The sequence below is a fragment of the Taudactylus pleione genome, unplaced genomic scaffold, assembly GCF_031769625.1.
Source record: "Taudactylus pleione unplaced genomic scaffold, aTauple2 ptg000678l, whole genome shotgun sequence".
Taxonomy (NCBI): domain Eukaryota; kingdom Metazoa; phylum Chordata; class Amphibia; order Anura; family Myobatrachidae; genus Taudactylus; species Taudactylus pleione.
The window spans coordinates 1005423-1014865 of record NW_028285080.1 but is presented as its reverse complement, the minus strand read 5'-3'; the positions used below and the strand labels follow the sequence as shown (position 1 = coordinate 1014865).

At 33.6% G+C, this 9443-nt stretch overlaps 1 protein-coding gene across 1 annotated transcript in view; it reads right to left on the bottom strand.

Annotated features, from left to right (window-relative positions):
* Window positions 1–8340: 8340 nt before the first annotated feature.
* KHDRBS2 (KH RNA binding domain containing, signal transduction associated 2) overlaps window positions 8341–9443 on the bottom strand; it is a 554229-nt gene continuing 553126 nt past the window's right edge. Inside the window, exon 15 of the transcript XR_015872448.1 lies at window positions 8341–8601. The gene's annotated coding sequence lies outside the window, so the exon portion shown is untranslated. The remainder of the gene's footprint in view (window positions 8602–9443) is intronic.

The following is a 9443-nucleotide window of genomic DNA, read 5'->3' as shown; positions in this document are numbered from 1 at the left end:
ACCCATAACCTCAGTGCTGTGAGGCAGTAATGCTAACCATTCATGGTTAATGCACTGTCTGTGCTGCCCCAATATAATAATATGAAGTACAGTGTAGTACTGTATGTGATATGACAATTGTTAAAGTCTATTTAGAATTTTACTCACTAACTCATACAGTACTGAACAGCTGCATGTTCTATAAGTCACTGTACCAAAGCTTCATTATTCTTGATGATTGCTTTTAATACAATTTCTTCACAATTGTAATGGTGTGTTCGTCTTCACTGATAGCATTCAGTGAAGTACCTGGTTAGGCATAGTAATATATCGTTGTTAAATGCTAGATGTTCTATTAGATTGTTTTTAACACAGTTTTGATATTATAGTATTGAAACTGTTACACATTGCACTTCATTGTATAACATGTTTCATTAAAAAATAAAGCCTTCTGGTTCCAAAATAATAAATAATTTCATTGCAAGTAATGTGTTAAATCAATATTAAATTATGCATTAGATTATAGTTTACATAGAAGGGTGTTATCTTGAAATTTAAAAACAGGAGCTGGATTGCAAGGATTTTCTGCAAGTGGCTGGGGCCATTATGATGAATGTGAATAAGGCTCTCTATGAGATCCCTTTATCCATGCATTTAACAAGCAAGAAGGACAACTGATCACTATTAATTTGGCATAGGCACTGATGTAGAATATATGGTAGTGACAAGAAAAGGATTAATCAGCATATACCTTGTCTTAAAAACTAGTATTAGACTTAAATTGTCTCTTTTACTTATTGTAGTGTCAAGTTCTAGAATTAACAATTGCTAGTTCCTAATTGTTATAGGACCTACATAGCTTCATGAACTACACAGACTATGCCTTCTACTTATGCACGCAGACTCAGTGACTACCACCTGCATCTAATCTCACACAAAACACAGACTCTACAGAATAATTTTCTGGGGAATACAGAGGATTAAAAGATATGTACATAAACACAGCCCTTAGTTTTTTGCCTGTGTTCCTTAAAGTCCTAAATGCACTAGACTATATTGTATTATTTAACTCACAGTGTTGCCAGTTAGATAGAGCAAATCACAATTTTCCCATTGTACAACAATGATTATAGCATGTCATTGTAAAGTTCTGTGATATACGTGTTTAATGAGCCACAGAATGTTTTGCAAGGTCTGCTACATATGTACACCTGGCAGGGGACATTTATGAAAACTTGTGCAGGAAAACAAGATTCCTATAGTAAACCATACTTGCCAACTCTCCAAGATTGTGAGAGAGCCTCCCTGAAATGGTAGAAATCTCCCTGAAGAGTACAGGAATCTCTCTGATTGCACCTTACCCCCATTATGTAGCTGTTCTTATATATTTAAAAAAAAAAAAAAAAATCAGAGCTATATATATACAACCTGTATAATCAGTACCATTTCCTTGCATTGGTTATTAAACACAATGATCCCTATGGCTACATGCATTTTCTTATAAGGTTTCTTTTGGCCACTTACTGTATATGGAACCCCTTGTAAAACACAATACATGAGCAAGCCCTGAAAAGTATCAGTGTGTTTTCATCAACAAACAGATCTTACTAACTTCTTTGTAGCTCTTTTACATTTGGATGAAACTCAATGTATGGCAAGCATCTCAGATGTAGCTGTACATGTCCACTTTACTGCCAGGCTCATAGGTGGAGGCTGCTCTGACTGAGCCGCTGCTAACATCATAAGAGCCTCTTTTATCAAGGTTTTCCTGATCTTTTGGAGGACCATACCTACCCCACCATATGGAGTCCCAGTGAAAGAATCACAGATAAGCCTTAAAGATTTATTACTTGGTACGCACATTATATTTTGAGCACGTACATTATTGTTTTAAGTACTACACTATTAGGCGCATGCCTTTTCCCAATTCCACTTCCAGATCCTATTTATCCTGATTGCCGTTCAGGAACCTGGGAAGACTGCTGCCACCTCCACCAGAGGGATCAAAGTGTCACACGTGCTAGCACTATATGGATTCCACTTTGTATTGAAACACATATATTGCACTAACAGTGCAATACGTTTCTAAGGACTTTAACCAGTGCGCCGGTCTATACACCCTCTACAAACTAGTAAATATAGTAGTAAATATACTGTTCTTCAGTACCCGAGAGGTTTTTTCTCTAACACACTGCTGTAACATAGCCAATTATTTGCCAGATGAATATTCACAAAGATATTAATGAAGCTAGGTTTTATTTTCTGCACACAGGAGACTATAGCAAGAAAGAAAAACAGATTTATTTAATATCTGTGTAAATGAATACTAGAATACTGTAGGCATAGTTAAAGTTTGATTACTCACAATATAGTAAACATGATATAATTTAACACTACTATTGTCATTAAGATTACATGTATAACAGATATTAATTTATAAACTATAGATACTCAGACAGAAATTTGGATTAGACAAAATGCATAGGTATAAAACACCTGGGCCAACATGTGAACATTTCTGTGTTGTAGTTGGCATCTGTGAGATAGATGGAAGAAGACACTTATAATTTCACAGGACTTGGTGACATGAACTGAAAAGGATATTTTATTTGTATGCTGCCTATTAATTTCCAGGAAAATTTTAAGTAAAGTGCAGTTCTGCAACAGGTTTTTGGCAATTGTATCTATAGTTTATGAAAGTCAATCCCCAGTGAGCCCACTTTCTTATTCGCTCAGGGTTTTCCAAATCTGTTTCTCAATGCACTCTAACAGTCCAAGTTTAAGTATATCCATGCTTGTGAACAGATGACCATATCAAACTGGCTAAGATATTAATTGTCATCTGTGCTTAAGCATGGAGCTCCTTAAAATCTAAACTGTTAGGGTGCCTTGAGGACTGAGTTTGGAAACCACTGTATCAGTTAATCAGTCAGTCAGAAGCTGTTTCATAAATATAGAATTTCTTGCATTGGCAAAACAAGAAGACTCCTTTCTGGGGCACTCTTAATGTCACTATAATATATGTGTTTAAGTAAAGTGAAGTGAAAAATAAAAACAATTTCAAAATTGACTTTTACTGGCAGGATTAGTATGGACAAACATATTAGATGGTATCCCCTTGACTAAAATGATAAAGTTTCCCTGTGTCATAAAGTGTGTTTCACCTGGAGGCTTGTTCACATAAGGAATGCCCAATTTTAGTCAAGGGGATACCATCTAAAATATTCGTCCATACTAATCCTGCCAGTAAGAGTCAATTTTGAACTCTTTTATAGCAGAAGTTGATATATATGAATTTAATATGTTGTAATTTTCATATTCAATTTTTTTAATGAGTATATAAATAAAATTGTTTTTATTTTTCACTTCACTTTACACTATGCAAGAAATTCTATATTTATTGGACTAGTTTCTGACTTGAGGGAGCACCACCAACATCTTTAATATGAAGGGAGAGGCCGCTCCTCCATAATTTAAGTTTACGGTTGGTTAAGAATACATATTTCTCCTGTGCAGAATCCTTTTCCAGATACCCTTTTTCCCCCACTTTTAGAAGCTGTTTCAGGTCTGTGATTGGCTAAACAGTGTAAGACAGTGCTCCTGATTTGCTTCTTGGCTAATATGCAAGCAAATTAGCACAGAAAATGTATTCATTTTACCTTGGGGTGAGTTTTTGAGCAGTTTATTGCTCCAATAGGATTTTTAATTTTATTCTACATGTAAACTAAATTTGACCAAGAAAATACGACAATAACTGGGAAGTATTTATTAGGGAAACATCTTATAAATATTGGGTGCCTTTTTAATGAATACAACAATATTTTTATATTTAACCAAGGGAATATTACAATTAACAATACATTTAATGGGGTCACTATATATTATTTATGTAATTAACGGGGATAAAAACTTTTATGAAATTTCTATTTCTCTGAAAAATTGTAGCACAATATATTATTTCTATAACTAATGGACACACTCAATATTATTTCTGTACCTACTAGTGATAATAAATGTATTTATTTAACAAGGGAGGCAACATTACAGGTGCAGATATGCATTGGTGCAACTTTGTAGCCTCATACCCACCAGCCATGGTAAAAAGGAGGGACTCAGTTCTATTCAGCATTGAGCCAGGCATCTCTTGGTCCAGGGGGCTCAACTGTTTTTTCAGGCTAACAGTGAAAAATAATGTACAGTAGGTGGTAAAACTGTATATTGCCCAACCTATTTAACTATACAGCAGCCAGTGTAGGGGTTTTCACACAACCACACACCAGCAACAGTTTGTGTTTTTACTCTTGAGTAACTCCTGTAGATTGGGACTAGAAACCACTGACAATGTTTGTCGATTTTCAAAGGTTAAAAAACTGCATTTACACCATAGTTTAAAAAAAACAAATGACCAGATCAAGGATTTACAAATTGTTTCTGCACCCTATGTAAGTGTGGTGGAAATGGAGCCCTGTGGTTTACTCCTACTTTACAGCTATGTTAGCACGGCTACTGTGATTATAAACAATTCTTTTTAAATGTTATTGTAATTCAATCTATAATACACTATGTATGTTTTGTGTTTTTTTTAGCAAGTACTTTATGTTTAAAGTGACTGCTTATATATTTTTATCCAAAAGGTATATTTAAATTTGAACTTTATATACTTTTGGTGGTTGCACTACTAAGTACTTTGTATGTACTTATTGTGTTCTTAATATTTGATCATCATATGCATAAACCCTGTGGGAATACATGCGAATGTTCCCATATTTTTAAAGCAGCAACCATTTTAAAAGCAAGACCAGTTTGATTTTGCCTTTAAAATGATTGTTTCTTTAAAAATATGGGAACACTTGCATGTATTCCTGCAGTAGGACAAGCTTTCACCCTACTAAATAATCTCCCCTATGTCCAATGTACTTTTGTTATGTTAATCTATGTTCCACAACTATGAACTATGCTACAGAACTGTTGTGGAGGTACATAAAAAAAAAATAATAATAATGAAGATGATGATGATGATGATGATGATAATAATAATAATAATAATAATAAAAAATCATCATCATCATTTATAAATAATTGACTAAATTATGCATACAACAATATCAGTTTTCCAATCTCCAAAATGTGCAAGAAGTAAGGGCCTTGTCCTTTGAACCTATAAAGAAAAAGACACACAAAGTATAAAAATTTTTAATATAAATTATTATAAATATACAAGTCATAGCCAAACACACAAAGCAATCTACTTTAAGACAACTCTACTTCTCTAGCTAGTACCACAACTCCTGCAAGCAGTTGGAGATCTTTGGAAGACTCAAGATCTTGGGCTTGATCATCTGGGAAAGGATGTGTGAAGGAATCCAGTAACATTTTTCCTCACTAACTTTCCATGCAGTAGATTTTACAATTGTTACCAGCTCAAAGCTCAAGACTTGTAGTTCCTAGAGATTTCTATAAACACTTCAGGATGTGGGTGAATAAATAGAAAACTTCTGTACATTTATTATATATACAGTTTTGTGTGGACAGAACAGATACAGTGTGTGAACAAAACATTTACTGAAAGCTACACTTCACATGTGAAAACAAAAAACATTGTAAGTAGAAAATCAAAGTAGAACATCTCATTGATTCCTACTGATAACATAACTACTTTTCATTCATACTAATTTTCAGAAAAGTCCTCCAATTTGTCATTGTTTTCAATGTTTAGTATTAAATATAAGGGATAATGATTTCCAAGGACTGACCCTCTAAACCTGAGAATATTGGTCTATACGGACAAATAATAGCAAAACATTTTAACTCATAAAAATATGAGCGGATTTATTATTGTCTCAAACACAAAACATCCCCACGTACTGTATAGTGCAATTGTAGTTGGCAATGCTATGCATTCATGCTACAACAGATGTGAAAAAAAAACAACAGTCAATAATGGAAATATACACCCTGCATATATTTAAATAAATTATCAGTAAATAAAAATGATACAACTTTAAGGGGAAATTTAACATCTCTTATAAATCCTATAATTCAAACAAAAATACTTTGCTGTAACATGGTGCATGCCTTTTCTCATGTATCATACAAAATAAAACCCTTCTATATGTTACTTAATAACTGCATCTGCTAGAGTAATATTTCATTTCAGGAGGTTTATGTTACCAGCAGTAACAGAAGTTTATTAACCAGGATTTAGCATCTCATAGAGTGAGCATTCGCAACCTGTTGTCTTTGACCTTTGATCTGTATTATAAAATATTTGGGTTACAGAATTATATACCTAATAAAAGCTGTTTGGATTCCTTTATTATATACTGTTCCACTTGGCAGTACTCTCGTAGTAGAATAAGAAGAATAACAATACAGGGCCATTAGGCCTGACATATGATTAATTTTGTGAATTTACTGTGACCTTGAGCGACAGCAACAAAAAAAGTTTCAGAATTAAGTTGTGGGAGGATGTGAATGAAATAGGTATAAATACCTGTAGTAAAAAGATCCTGTCATGATCAGGGTTTGTGGTGCAGGGGGGTCCTTTTTGCAAACAAACATACCCCCATATTTATTTTATCTACTGCATGTAAACATTGTAACCTACTGTATAATCTTAACTAAGCTTTCTTAGGGTGTGATTCAGAGGTGGATGCAAAACAACAACTAAGCTGCTGGGGCCAGTGAATCTGCATCAAAAGACACAGTCACTGGCTTTGATACTCCCTCAAAATGGCAGTAGCAAGCCTACATTTTAAGTGCCACTTCCCTTCACTCTCAGCAAATGGTTGCAAATGTCAATCAAACTACATTTGAAACCATACTGTGACCAGCATTGCAAGACCATTGTGGCACATGCACAGTATGGTTCAAATACATGCGCAGTACACACAACATAAGCCATTGAATTAATCAAATCTTCATTCACCTCTGAAGTAGGGCATATTTAATAGCACTCAAGCATATATGCATATGAGTCCTCATGTGCAGTATTTTATATGCTAATATAATTTGTTTGAGTTGTGCTGTGTACCAGAAATCATTATTGGGACATTTTGCGTGGTCATATTTTCGCCATGGTTTATGATATATTTACCACCTGATTGAATTTATCTTGGACTATTGCATCCCAGATTGTTGAAGACAGACAGCTGATGCCCACTCTTCAGATAAAAAATTGGGGTCACCATCAGTCAAAAGTTTTTTAATATATTTGTATTTGAATTTTTACTTTTTTATTAATACATACCAATAAATGCTAAGTTTTTACTTCATTATATTGGGTAGGGTGAGTGCCCCAGCAAATAGAGTACTTTTTCTTTTTTCTCTTCAACGTTAACCTTTTACTCTCATGGAAGCATCTCTAGTGTTTGAATTTTTCATACCCATTTTGGGCTTTATAGCTTAACACTCTGGAAAAGACCTACCCTCTCTGACACACATAAATATCTGGTGCTTCAGGTACCCTCCATTTGGGACACTATATGCAAAAATGTGTAAATTTGCTTTTGTGAATGTGCTGTATGTAAAATCTTGCCATTAGCACCTGTGAAGAGAAATCAAAATCAGCGCTACTACCTAGATCATGATTACAGAAGTATTTATATGCTGTGATTATTTCAAAAATTATTGAAAATATTGTTCAATAACTTACAAAGAATTATGTCTAGGATGTACTAGCATATGCACACCAAGGGGTAAATTTACTAAAGTGAGAGTTTTTTTAGTGAGTTTTAGTAGAGATGTTGCCCATAACAACCAATCAGATTCTACTTAACATTTAACTAGCACCGTCTAGAAGAAAATAGCTAGAATCTGATTGGTTGCTATGGGCAACAGTTCTTCTAAAACTCACTGCTAAAAACTCTACCTTTAGTAAATATACCCCCTAGAGGTAAATTTACTAAGATTACGTTTTGTTTTTTTGGGCAATTTTCTGTCAGATTGGCTATCCAATCATTTACTAAAGGTAAAACCAATGGAAAATTGACCAAAATACAGATTTTAGAACACTTTAGAACATCGGACCAACTATAGATTATTTTACATAGACAAATATACAAACCATAGATTTACTAAGCATCAGTTTGCAAACTGACCACAATCTGATGGCCAACTGGCCCAAATAATAGACTACCTACTGGTGTGTTTGAGTTCCAAAACACATTCTTTTTGACAAAGCACTTATTATCATCTTTTTCACATGTTTGTGTTTTGTTATTGCAAAAATGAAAAATACTGTAATGTTATCTAATATAAGATAGGTGCTTGATGTATATCTACACCAGCATTTTTTTTTATTAATACAAAATAGAATTGAAAAGTTTTTTCAAAATAGGCTTTACTCGGCGTGTTGAAACATATTGTGTGAAACATTGCACAAAACCAGTATACCACATTTTATGTACCTTTATAAAATATATTGTTTGTCATGTTAAATTTTTTTTCACAGAACCAATAAATAAACTAATAAACATGCTAATGGTATACTGAAATGTAAACTCAATGTCAGCAAATAATATAATTGGACATTATTTTTCTTTTTAGGAAGTAAGGCTTGGGATGGGTCCTCCGGGTTTGTGCATGTTAACCCTCTCTTCTCCGTTTCAGCTCTGCCTCCATCTAAACGAATGACAAATATCACAAATAAGACATACTGTATAAGACAAACACTGAAAAAGGACCCCTACAATAACACCAGACAAAAATAAAACAAATTTTAAACTCAGACAAGACTATAAAGAAAACAAAGAGATTACTTTCAGAAATCACAATAATGCTCAACAAACTTTTTTAACAAATCACCCCTCACCTACTACCTCCAAACTACACCATCACCATGTGGCAATGCTTGTTCTGGTGGGAGTAGGTTTATAGGGGGTTTGTACTGTAGAAATTGCATGTGGTATGTTTTACCCTATAGAAAACCACCAGGAAATGTTGGTCTATATGTGGTACAATTGGTTTTGTTGTCTTGTTTCATTGGAAATGTAATAGACCAAAGACAAAACTGTTAGACATCACTGTTGGTTTTTAAATGACAATGAAAACCTACAGATAGTAATTACACATTTTATAGACACAAGCACGCCATCTGAAACTGATGCAAAAATGATGGTTAGTCATTTTACCATCTGATGTAAGAAAGTGGTGATTGCAAACTTTTACTCAGAGGTATACTTCGCTCAAAACGTTCCACTTGCTCTATATTGTATGTAGTTTGTCTTTATGTACAGTATACTGGAGTTACCCATTATTTTATCGTTATATAGTTTGATTTATTATATACTGTACATTTGTAACCTATATATAAAAACTATAATAGAAGCTTAGGCTCTGTTTTGACTTACTGAATTGTATGATATCATTATATTTTTAATACTTTAAACTTTTCAGAATAATTAAAAAATGTTACTATGTTATTACTGTTCATAATATTATTGTCTATCTAATGGTTATGTGTG